Below are 13,656 nucleotides of genomic sequence, written 5' to 3' on the forward strand. Positions count from 1 at the left end.
ACAGCACTCACATTGTTGATGGAAGAGGAGGTTGGTATCACCTTCTTTCAGTAGATGCACCCTACCATGCAGAGGCATATCAAATTAGCTAAAAAAGTGAGCAAAGAATTGTATTACTATTCGTACTCCATAAGACCGCTATGTTTTGGTGCAGGGGTGCTTAGATAACCAGGATAAATGTTTACTAAATATCTATGCTCCTACTGTCCCTGACCTGTCATTTTCCCCACAGTTGCTAGCAAAGGCAAACTTTTTATGAGGAGTCTCTGGAGTGGAAGAGATCTCCTCTGAGGCAGGTCTCAGTCTTAGGTGCATGCACAGTTGTGTGATACAGTAGGCAGACTTTACCAGCTACATTTGTAGAGGAAGCACTGTTGTATTTATAATAATAATTCACATGTAAAGCGCAAACAATCACCCATAAGGGTCTCTATGTGCTGTGGGCCGTTGGGAAGATTAAGCAAGCTATTGCCCAGGGTCACATGGTGCTGGGCTAATCTGCCGCCGGTGCCGGGGATCAAACCGTGATCCCCAGATTCCAGCGTCAGTCGCCCTGGCCGCAGCGCCACACCTATTCTTCTATTTCTATTCACACATCCTGTATGAAAGACCCTCTGATTCCTATTAACTTGGTAGAACATCTTTGATTGTTCAACCTACTGCCTACTCTATTTGTGGTAGAAATCTCAAAATAGGGAGCCAACATGGAAGCTGAAAGTGGAATCACTGCTGCATCCAACTTTCTCAGCAGCTGTAGGTGAGGCCCTAGTAGCTTCTTCGAGACAAACTGGGGAGCTCAATCCAAAGAGGTGTCAAAATGGAATGCAATGAAGGCTGTTGTATGAGGTATATGTATTGAGAGAATATACGGTTGGCACAACAACTGCCGCTACTATACAAAAGGTTTAAGGTGAGATAACTGCCTTGAAGTTGGAAGTACACATCCAAGCTTGAGAAGCACCTCCTGGACTCTGAACATGAATGTAGTGAACAAAATATATCAGTAGATAAATTATAATACACTTCCAGCGGACAAAGGTTACAATGGGATGGAGATAGGTCTGGTACGATGTTCATGTGGCTTATTAAAGAAAAAAAGATTGACCACTGTCCTTTATTTACATTATAGACCAACAAGGTGTTTTGCAGCACATTGAGACAGGAATTAACATTTTACGACTAATTAAATGCCCTGTATGCACACAATGATGGCCAAGATCTGCAATCAATACACAGATATCTGGTGAAAATGCCATTACCTGGCTATCTTTGGAGCAGAGAGAAACTTGAAATATATTGTCCTCCTTGAAACAAATGACATGGAGGAAATACTACAGGTCGGGGGTAGGACTGCCTCCTCCGCCCGGATCCAAGATCCCGTTGGGGCGGCGGTCGGACTCTTATCTCGACAATAGAGGAGGTGCCTGCGCAGACCCCGCCGTAAGGATTAGGACGTCCCTTTCTGACTGCCTTTTCATGGTGGTCCCAAAGTCATGAAAAGGCAGATGGAAACAAGCAGGGCCCCCACCCCTCCCTCGTGGGCCACTGCTCTGTGGCCCCACACATCCATTCACCAAGGTGCATGGATGTGCACAAAGTGCCTTTTTCTACTGCGGCTTGTGCTGCGACTTTATTCCTGTGCCGCAGGCCAAGCTGCATCAGATAAAGGCACTTTACGACTGCCTGAACAACGGTCGTATTCTAATAGGGTGGGCGGGTGCATCCGACTCATTGTTGGAAGGTTTCCTGTCCAAAACGATGGCGGTCGGCGGTCTGACTGACCACCTTCGTACTAAGGCCCAGAGTTTTTCCTTCCAGGCTTCTTTTGGTCTACTGATTGACAAAATCTTCAACTAAGACTGTGAGGTAGATAACCTTCGACATGATGTGTAACATGTTCTCCTTGTAGCTGTAGTTGTATGGTGCACCATTATGGTGTAAAGACGAGGGAGAGAGACCCCTTGTGACCCAGGGGAATGGGATACTTTTAAACAGTAAAGTGAACAACTTCCATTGGGTAAGTGACTGTGTAGGGATGCCCAAAAGTTTGGTCTTGGACACAAGGCTTCACAAAGCAAAAGTATAAACAATAAAAGCAGTTGTATAAAAATGTAGAAATTTATTCAAACATACAATAAAAACATATTAAAAATCATTGTCATTACATAAAAAACGACCCTTTGCATTAATTAAAAGAAAGGAACATCAACAAATTCACAAATTATACATATCAACACATATCTATGCTGAAAAAGTGCAATTAAATCCACTACCTATGTATCTGAAAAAAGAATTTTGGAAAAGAGAGAGACACACACACACTGAGACATCAACAATTTGTCATTAGGAAAATGCACATCATAACCCTCTTTTGGACTAACTCCAAGACTTGGTTTTTTTCTGTGTTCTTGGAGTAAGTTGGGAAATTGGATTGTGCGGTGCTAGGCGTCGAAGCGTTTCGATGGTTTTATTTATTCATGTACCATCTTTTTCAAGACTACTGAATATTATTGTCTCTCCTGTATTGGCACTGGATGGTTGCCTCTACCAACGGATCCTGTAGGTAAATATACTCGAGTCAGTATTCAACATTGAACCCAGAATAGTCAATGACATGATATTTAATTTTGCAAACAATCCCAACATTGAGTATCATTATAGCTAGCCTTTTGTCATGAGGCTTTTACTTGACGCACTTCGATTAGCAAATAGTCCAAACCTTTAGTATAAAGTGACTGTACATTTGACATGAGGCTTATTAATTGGGGCACATCACATTTCTATTTGCTGACATGTTTACCACAAATGTACCCATTGATTTGTAGATAAGCTTTTGTTGCTTCACCATAGGTCCAACTTCTGTGAGGGCAGCCATTGGAAACCCCCCTCCCCATGTGGGAACCTAGGGGAATGATTGCATTCTTTTTATCTTGTTACAAATCTCCCACCCTTCCCCGGCGTTCACCCTGAGGAACAGGACAAATACATGATCATCACCGGGGATTTATATACCATGGGGTTGAAGAGACTGTGTTAGGTATTAATTAGAGATACCTTATTCCATGTTAGGATCTCTGGACAAGAATTGTGAATTCTATTCTTTGGTGTTGCATTCTTTCACCAAAAGCTTTCATTAAAATCTAAAACATAGAGTTTTTGTGAAAAGGTTATACATCAAATAGATGTTTCAAGGAGTCCAACATTTTCATCTATGGACTTATTTTTGTTTACTTGTTTTCTTGTGCACTGGTATTTGTTGGTTTTCTGTGGCCCAACAGGAATAGGAACTTATAACCTCCTATGGAAGGATTTTTTTAAAAATAGAACATATTAGATACTATTTTTATTGTGGTTTTGTAATTTATCCAACTTATCAAAATTATTTGGACTACCTCACTGTTGGCTCCAAAGTAGCGTTGTATATTTGGATCTACGAGTCGCCCTTCAACAAGTGGATTGTCCCCAAATGGCGTGGTTCATCTTTATATTGATACCCCAAAAGATATTTAAATCTATAAGTTTAACGGTATGTTTTGGCCGCAGATTGATTTGAGCTGCATTTTTTAAATGGGCCTACCTAAACATCCAGTGGAGAGTGTGTTGGGGTCGGGAATACCGGAATAGGTAGCGCTTGGTCAGGTGCACGAGCGAGCTTTAGCCTGGAACGAGAGTTGAACTTTCTTATATTACCAGCCTGGTGACTCATTTCTAACGTTTTATACACAGCGGTTACTTTAATCTTACCTCGCATTCAGTCCTTAAAACGGAGAGATGCGCCTTGTTATTCTGATTTAAAGGATTGAAGTTTCCTAGGGGGATAAATATTAACGGTGCACTTGTTAGATTATCTAATTTAGAGATTTTCTGTTTAAATTTCGGCAGGGGTTTTTGTTTCTCCCACCTTGCACTTCGTATTTCCCTGTATCGGCACCTGACTCCCGTCCTCTCACTTGCGTCTTCGATTCCAGAAGGGTAGTGTTCGAAGATTTCCTCCGGCACCTTTTTGTACTTAAATGCAACTTCTCTCATTGGGTGATTGTAAATTGTTTAAGCTGCATTTAATTAAGTTGCCCGCGAAACGATCCGCGTAACCATGGTAACGCGTCTCTGTTTTCAACTGACTTCCGCGTTTCACGCCTCATTTTGCTTAACGCTATTCAAGCCTCGTTTTCAGTCTTGTTTACACGATGTTCGTGTCGTCTACCCTACATTATTTTTACTAAGTTTCTGCCATTTTGTCATTAGTATTTTCTTATATTTCTGGATTTAGGATTGTTGATCACACATACTTGATTTTATGAAGGATGTTAGGTATATCTTGAAAAATATTTTTCCACTAACTATTTGTATATTTCATACCCCCAATATAGACTTGAATTTGTTGTTATTGGGTATTACCACTCATATACCTTCAACTGTTTGCTCTTTTTTGTAGAAGTTTACACTTTTATTGGTATTCATAGTTCCACTGTGCCTGTTCATATTTATTGCAGTGTGCTTGCCGTCGAGGAACATTTTTAGCAAATTGGTTCACTGCTGTACTTATTTATCACTTGGTTGGCTTTCTAGGAGTTGTGTTTATTTTGGTCTATTCTGTAATATAATTTGGTCAATGCTGGCCGACACAAATATTTCAATTTATGTTGCAATGTTATGGGTTTATGCCCCTTTACAGGCTTCTTAAAGCTGGATTATCTTTTATGGTAGGGGACTTGTTTAGTAACCAGATATTATTTTCATCCATTCCTCTCTGGAGTTTAAGCCTTTGTCTATGGTGTCTAGATGGCATATAAACCATTGTTCTCGTTTTTTCCTAATTGACTCGAGGTTACCACCTCGTCTACTGGCAGTTATTTTTTCCAGGATGAACCAGGTAAACTCGTCACATCCATGGTTTTTTTCGTGGTAGTGCATCGTAAGTGGAGCGTTTTCTTTTTTGTTTTTGATTGCTGAACGATGCTCCAGGAATCTAATTCTGAGCTCCCTGCCTGTCTCCCCCACGTAGCCAAGACCACATGGGCAGACGAGCAGGTAAACCACGTTTTTACTTCTGCAGTTGTTTAAACTTCTCGGTACTAGGGTCTTCTGGTTAAAAATCAATTTCTTTGACACTATGCAGTTTGGACAAATTGAACAGGTTCCACATTTGTGGTTACCAATTGCCTTCTTGTTGCCAGTTATGGTAGTTTGTGGTGTATATAAATGGAAAATAATTTTAAAACGTGTAAATATTCAAATGGAGGAACAGAAAATGGTCAAATAGTGAGAGAGAGGAGCCGATAAGGGACTGACAGAGCAACTGGGAGGTGGACAGAGGGAGGGGAAGATGGAAGGGCATATTCTGGGATCCAAAATGCTGTTTTATTGTAATTTATTTATACAGGGCACACGTCCACTGAAGTTTATGGAAAATAAAAGAACAACTACTTGCGCAGTCCATACCCCAAATAGTGCTTCTCAAACGTGTGAACAGCCAAGCATTCCGAATTTTCCAGAATTTAAAAAGAGAAATGAGATATTGAGAGAGAGCTAGAGAAGCAGATGGAGATGAATGGATGGATGGATTGATGGATGACTGGCTGGGCAGGGGCTGCCTTAGGCATGTGCAAGCTGTGCACCTGCACAGGGCCGCGAATTCCCAGGGGCCACCACGCCAACATATGTCTTTAATATATTAATCCTCTGAGGATGGATACATATGTGCGTGGCGGCCCCTGGCAGGGATTTGGCGGCCTCTGCTCTGTTCCACTTCCAAACAACCTTCACTCTGCCCTGCCCGGACCCCCTCTTTCAGGGCCCCCTACCTACGCTCCCTGCCCAGGGCCACCATGAGCCTAGAGCCGCCCCTGGGCTGGGTGGCGAAGGACAGCGAAAAGGACACAGAGCCACTGTTTGGATGTAGAGACAAAAAAGGGAAAGGAAAAGGGAGGGACTAATGGAGAGATTAAGGGAGGGGTTGACTATTACAAATGCGGGTAAGACTAATGGAGGAGAGGTCAAGTAAACTGATTTAGTGACGGGGGATGGGTGGACTGATTGACAGAAGCAGAGATGGCGGGACGTACATATGAATTGACCAGTGGAGAACAGGCAAAGGTGCAGAGGGGCGGACTGTTGAGTGTACAGATGGACAAGATGCAGGAGCAGATAGATGCTTAGATATGATGAATGGGGCTGGCCGAAAAATAGTGTCATCCATTGCCGGATAGAAGGATGGACTATTTATTATAATCCAGAAATAGAGGTCGTCTGTGCAAAAGCTACAGTGAACTGTACACAAGATGTAAAATATTAAAATTGTCAGATAATCTGCTATCCTGCGAAAATCATCCTTGAATCGGTGCCCTTTGACGCAGATGTTTTTCTTGCCGATAAAGGCGCGGTCACAACTGTGGCTTTACAACAGGCTTTCTAGTAATGTAAACAGAGAAATATTTAATGAATGTCCATGGATGGCATGCCTGGGATGTTTCTGTGAAGTAGTTCAAGTTTTTATCGTGTCTTCCTGTAATAGCAAAATGAGTTGGGGGTTTGGGGCGGGAGGGGGGGGGGGGGGGGTGAGTCATACCCCTCCAGGCTATGTATACTTTTTATTCAGTGACTAACTCTTGCCAGTTAAAACTTGGGGAAGCACAGCTTTGATCCAAAAACATCTGCCACGGGTCAGCAGTTTTAAAATGAACTTTTGTTTCTTTCATGTGAAGCCCCTCTGGCTGAACTCCTCATTATACTTTTTTTTCTTTACCCCTCACCACTGATTTTGCTCAACCACATGCTTCTCGGACTGTACTTAAGTGAGGCGAGGGAGCTTTGCAGGCAGTCTGCTAACCGGCAAATAAGCAGATGGGCCGGCCGCGCCTCTTTCTTGGCTGACAATTATGCAAACCTCAGGAATAAAAAGAACAAAAAAGCGATCGGTGAGTAAGATTTGGTTTTCAGAAATGCTGATATTAAATGGGAAAAAGATGACTGAATAAAAAGGTGCAACAGGAGGGGAATTTACGTGGGGGGTTGGGAAGGGCCACTGAATTTTTTTTTTGCAGACAGGGAGACATTTTGCTGACTTAAAGAAAGTTTAACCTAGATCACTATCTGTTGGATTTTAGATCCAGGTTTTAAGGTAAGAATTGGTGGTTTGGCTGTAAAATCTTAGCGCTCACAAGAAACACATTGTAACAGCGGGTGCGCGAAGTGTAACGATTTGGTTCAGACACTTTGCAAACTTTTTTAAAAACTGCATAATCTTCGCGAACATCACAAAGCTGGGATTTTTTTTAAAACAAGCATTGGCAAGGCAGTACACCTTGCGCTGGCTGGCAGCGTTTTGGCTTTGTCAAAGCTTGTTTTGTTTTGTCATGGTTTTTGTACAGCTTTATTTTTGAGGAGCTTCCGGCCCATCACCAATATAAAAAATAGCCATTGGCTAAAAGCAAAAATATATTTTTGACATCGCAAAGTACACTGTGCTATAGTAGTCCCTGATACTGAAGGGACTGAAGGGAACTACTCTTTGCGAAAGAGCAGGATGGTATGACTCACAGTGAAGTTACCTGGTAGCTGAAGTGCGATGACACATTGTCCCATGCTGTACACCGTTGTGGGTGGAAGAAAAATGTGACTTTCACAACTATAGAACAATGGATGACGATGGCTGGATGAAGACCAATATAAGTAAGCATAATATATATATTACCTATTAGCAGTCGCCAGAAGGTATTTAATGTTAAGACCATGCTGCCATTGGAAAAGTGTTTTTTGATTTGCCAATATCTTTGATGCCGGTTGACGCATTGTCAACATTTTTTTCAAAAGAGGTGTACTGGTTATTCTAGTTGTGTATGTGAGGTTTAGGGGTGATCCGTCCAGCGGAGGCCAAGAAAAAGGGGGGTCAACAAAAGTGTGTTTCTCATGTTAATTCCCATAAGGATTTTGAACATGACGACACCCCGAACCACTGCACGGAATGACACCAAATTTGACAGAAAGGTAGCTCTTGGTCCAGAAAACACAGTTGTTGTTATTTGGTGTAAATCCATTCATTAGTTTTCGAGGAATTAATTGAAAACCAGTGCCTAGTGATGCAGATCCTCAGAGGATACGACAGTCCCTGTGCTGATATCTGATTGGCAGCCAACACTTCTAACAGGAAGTGTTGGCAGTCGTCTTGGGACTCTGCTTCAGCCAAGCCTGAATTTTGTTTTGTTTTTTAAAAAGAAAAGGGGTCATGGTAGGAATACCCTAACCCCCTAGCCCTGGTGTCCCCCTGGTACCCCACAAGGGCAAAAAAGCACTTTATAAAAAATTATTTTGGTGCAAAATGAAAAGGGGGTCGCAAATCCCTGGCAACCCCCCAAAAAAACAAGCACAGTCTCCTGTGTTTGTTTACACTATAGCCCCCCTTGTGGGCTGGATCCCAGGGTCATACATATTTTATAAAAATAATTGAAGGGGTGCACAGGGCCCTCCTCCAATGGAATTTTTATACCTTGGGATCCACCATCCCCCTGGGGCTACATATACATATAATGTGGGCCACACGGACCCCCCGAACCCAGGAACCATGTCCTCCCCTGGGCTTTTTTTTTAAAAAAGGAGGGGGGCCGCAACGACCCCCATCCTAGGGCTTTTAGTAACCCAGAGGACCACCACCTTCCCAGGGCTAAATTAAATAATATGGCCAGCCCCTGGACCACCATCTCCCCAGGGCCAAATCCAGAATTTAAACATGGAGGGGGGGCATATATGGCTCCAGGGACCACCACCTTCCGGGGCTGCCAGTGCAAAACAAAGGAGAGGGGCTGCCTGACCTCCTCCTGGATATAGAAGTTTTCTTTCCTTTGACTGGAGCTGTGACAGCTCCCACCAAGTAAGAGCAAACACTTACTCTGCTTCCAGCAAGTGGGAGTTGTTACAGAGTTTTTACCTGTTTCCCTGCCCGCTTTCAAACAGGCAAGGAAACAGATGAAAAGATTGCTCCCACACATAGGGAGCTGCAAGTTTAGCAGCTTTCTGTGTGTAGGGAAGCAATATCGGCTCCTGCTGGAGGCAGGGAGCCAGCAGGGACTGTGGGAGTTCCGTGGTCACCAGCGGTGCAGACTGGGTACTCTGGATGGGGTTAAAGGTACCCAGCATGACAAGGCCGGGCCCCGGGGAGGGGGGGCGCAGGGCAGCCCCCCTCTCACTCTAAAAATATAAAGAGAGAGACCATGGCTCTCTCTTGTAATTACCCTGAGTACGCAAATGACCAAAAACATCTGCAAGCCCTGCATATTAGTATTCAAAGGTCTTACCTCCTTTTCCCACGTTGATGGACAGTTTACCAAAAGGCCCTTGAGCGCATTTCCCACCAATTTTGGTGAAGGGTTCTTGATGCAGAGGAATATTTGGACATCTCCACCAAACAAAGAACCAGTTATTTTATATAGTAAAGGGGAAGTACCCCTGTTAGGTGGAGATTCACCTCTTTGTAGTCTTGTTGTCTTCTCTTAACAAGGATTCATGTTATCACAAATTTGTGGATGAAAACGCAGTAGGAAGAATCACATTGCCGAAATTACATGCACAAAAGGTCATTACATACATTTCCTTATGGTCCTTTATACCGCTGTAGTGCAGATTATGCACTAGACATTTAGACAACAAGGTAGCACTTACTAATTAACCTGTAGAAATACATTTTCAGCAAAAGTGTGCACTCTTCTTCAAAAAAATGAGGTTCCATTCAGGCCGTGATGCTCATTTCACAGAATTTAAACATTAATGGGAATCACTTACAAATATAAACAGAGCAAGTGACCCAGCTAAAGCTCCACTTCAGTGACGTTATTTGAGATGTCATCAGTGATATCACCGACCATCTAATGATTGATGTAATATGTGAGGTCATAAGCAGTGCATTATGGGGGCATAAGGGATAGTTAGTGCAGGTAACTATAACTGCTGAATTTCACTGGTTTTGTTCAAGTGGAATGGAAGCCTAACTATAACGTCCCTGTAGCCTTTGTTTTTTTCCAGTGAATATATATATATATATATATATATATATATATATATATATATATATATATATATGTATATATAATTTCAGTAAAATCAAAACTAATGCCAGACCTAAAAAATAACCGTGCCTGACACGGATGGTTTCACTCACTAACCGGCTCTTGCTGTTTAACGATCCAGTGACTGATATGACCCCTTGATAACTTCGGTAACGTGCTGGGCGTGCCGTTTTGAGATTCCACTGATGAAGGGCAATTGTTAATGCCCGAAATGCATTGGGATCGGTCGTATTGATTAACCATCATTTGTTATTATTGAACTATGTACCAAGAAGGTCCTTTCTTTGTCGAGATGTTTTTCCATCTGAACATTAAAACAACTGAGTAAGATCCAGCGGTCTATTGATCATTTTGCCATGGACATTGTCACTGAGTTATTGATTATGCACAGTTGTTGAATTTTGGTCACACTTTGTTGAACATTTCTTTCATTTGTTTCTGTTCACATTGTTCCTATTACAGTGGTTTACAGTAGTGCACAGAGTGTCTGGGACACACGTCCTAGTTTTCTTTTTCCTTTTGAATTGGGTGGCTGCACAGACTTGAGAAAACAACCTTGAGTAATTTGATTTGCATATGTTTGACATTCGTTTAAGCGGAGCGCATCCCAGCTTATTGTTTGTACTTGTTAGACCTAAAAAATAAACATGGGAGAGAATTCCCACTACAAGTAGGCATGCCAGAGGACACTTTGCGAAAAGTAAATTTTAAGCTGTTGTCTTATAAATACGATTTTGCAAGAAAATTCTCTGGCAAAAATATTTTTATGGGGAAAACAAGCACACGAAACCAGGGCAAGTTGGTAAACTTGGCAAAGTATCCAAGCTAGGTGAAGTGCAAGATTTGCAAACTCCATCACATTTCAAGGACGAAGATTACAATTTTGGCCACTTGTAATTCAATTCCGAATATGGTCATTGCATTCTTTTACTTATTTGTGTTCATTGTGTTCCAAAGGCAAGATATTGGCTGTACATAAAAGAAAATCACAACAAATAAACAGCAATAATCAAACTGACAATTTTGCCTACCGCATTAGTGTTTGCTGCTAAAATTGCAGTGCCCAGAATTTCAATTTCAAATGTTTGAATTCTGTCAAGGTCTGTTAGCCTACTATCTTCTGTAATCAGGAAATTAAGTCACAATGCTTAGAAACAGTATAAATGTGGTTTTAAGTGCTGTAGAACAATTATTTAAAAAAACAAGTTACTCATAAATAAAGAACTAAAAATGGGTGTCGAATTGCCTCAAGATTAAAATAAAATTTCCCAAAAAACTCTCAGGATTTTGACCTAATCAGCCATACACTTTCTCATTATCAGCATAAAATACTCCAAATGAAGTCATGTGTATTTTATTTTCCCAGATATTATTCCCCGGCAGTGCACAATCATAAAGCTGTTAATGACCATGGGGGCAGACCTAAGTCACCCTGTCCTGTGATAAGAGCATGACTTTCAGCCGGCCCTGGTTTAGTAGCCATTGTAAAATAACTTGTACTTTCATTTTTCTCATAATAAACATTGATCTACAAGCCTGCACACGCTTAGGGCCTGATTACAAGTTTGGCAGGCAGGGTTACTCTGTCACAAACATGACGGATAGTCCGCCGTATTACAATTCAATTATATCCTATGGAACTTGTAATACTGAGGATGGGATATCCATAATGTTTGTGACGGAGTAGCCCATCCGCCAAACTTGTAATCAGGCCCTTAGTCCTGATAATTGAAAAGCCAAGTGTGGCTGAAGCCACACCCCTAACATAATAAATCTGCTAAACAGTTAATGTATGGCTTAACTCCTGAGTGCAGAGCCCACAGTGTCATCTGCCGTTTGGAATAGAGCCTGAGGGTGACAAGTCAGCTGCAGGAAACTTACTAACAGTCATACATGGTTTTGAATAATGCATGGATCCCATCATGACTGAAAAAATAGTGCAAAAACCACAGTTGATGGACAGAATGCAGAACAATGTCATACATTTACCCCAGTACAGAGATCTGGGCCTAAATCCATCGTTTTTTGCACTCCACACCACCTCAGTTCGGACATGGCCATATGCAAATCAGTCTGACCCTGTGCCTCATGGGAACAGTCCAGCCCGAACTGCCAAGCCATGCCTCCCCTGGACCGGAAACAAGCTTCCGAGGACCGGTTTCCGGCATTCCAGCCGTCTTCAGCCCGGCTTGCTTGAATCCAGTGGTGTGGAGTGCATGGGACTCACGTCTGAGCATACCCATCCCACTCGGGGTGACAAATGCAAAAGCCACAGTTGATGGACAGAATGCAGAACAGTGTCATACATTCTCCCCAGTACACAGATCTGGGCCTAAATCGGGCTTGGCAGTTCGGGCTGGACTGTTCCCATGAGGCACAGGGTCAGACTGATTTGCATATGGCCATGTCTGAACTGGGGTGGTGTGGAGTGCACAAAAACGATGGATTTAGGCCCAGATCTCTGTACTGGGGTGAATGTATGACATTGTTCTGCATTCTGTCCATCAACTGTGGTTTTTGCATTTGTCACCCCGAGTGGAATGGGTATGCTCAGACGTGAGTCCCATGCACTCCACACCACTGGATTCAAGCAAGCCGGGCTGAAGACTGCTGGAATGCTGGAAACCGGTCCTCGGAAGCTTGTTTCCGGTCCAGGGAAGGCATGGCTTGGCAGTTCGGGCTGGACTGTTCCCATGAGGCACAGGGTCAGACTGATTTGCATATGGCCATGTCTGAACTGGGGTGGTGTGGAGTGCAAAAAAACGATGGATTTAGGCCCAGATCTCTGTACTGGGGTGAATGTATGACATTGTTCTGCATTCTGTCCATCAACTGTGGTTTTTGCATTTGTCACCCCGAGTGGAATGGGTATGCTCAGACGTGAATCCCATGCACTTCACACCACTGGATTCAAGCAAGCCGGGCTGAAGACGGCTTGAATGCCAGAAACCGGTCCTCGGAAGCTTGTTTCTGGTCCAGGGAAGGCATGACTTGGCAGTTCGGGCTGGACTGTTCCCATGAGGCACAGGGTCAGACTGATTTGCATATGGCGTGTCTGAACTGGGGTGGTGTGGAGTGCAAAAACACGATGGATTTACGCCCAGATCTCTGTACTGGGGTGAATGTATGACATTGTTCTGCATTCTGTCCATCAACTGTGGTTTTTGCATTTGAAAAAATAGTGCAGCACACTCTAACCAAATTTACAATCAGCAAGATCGGCGACCTATTTCCAGACGGCCATGTCTTTGACGGAGACGAGGCGGATAGATTTAGTGAAGCTACGTTTATGGACAAATTCATCCTTCGACAGGTGCGAAGCGAGCTTAGGGCTACATTTTCAGAATATCCCTTGGCGCCAGCCAACTTTGGCCCTTTAACCACTGTAATTACTTTCCTGGGTAATGCCCGACTGGTTTCGAAAACATATAGTTCATGCATGTATAGTTCATGCATGAAAGTAGTTCCTGGAAAGGACACCAAGATCATGGAGGCTTGGGAAAGGGATATGGGGCATCCTCTTCCAGACACACATTGGGGCTTTAGCAGTGCATAAATTAAAGAAGTTTCCTTAAACAGCAGACACCGGTTATTACAC

This window comes from Lissotriton vulgaris, chromosome 8, assembly GCF_964263255.1.
Source record: "Lissotriton vulgaris chromosome 8, aLisVul1.2, whole genome shotgun sequence".
Lineage (NCBI taxonomy): Eukaryota > Metazoa > Chordata > Amphibia > Caudata > Salamandridae > Lissotriton > Lissotriton vulgaris.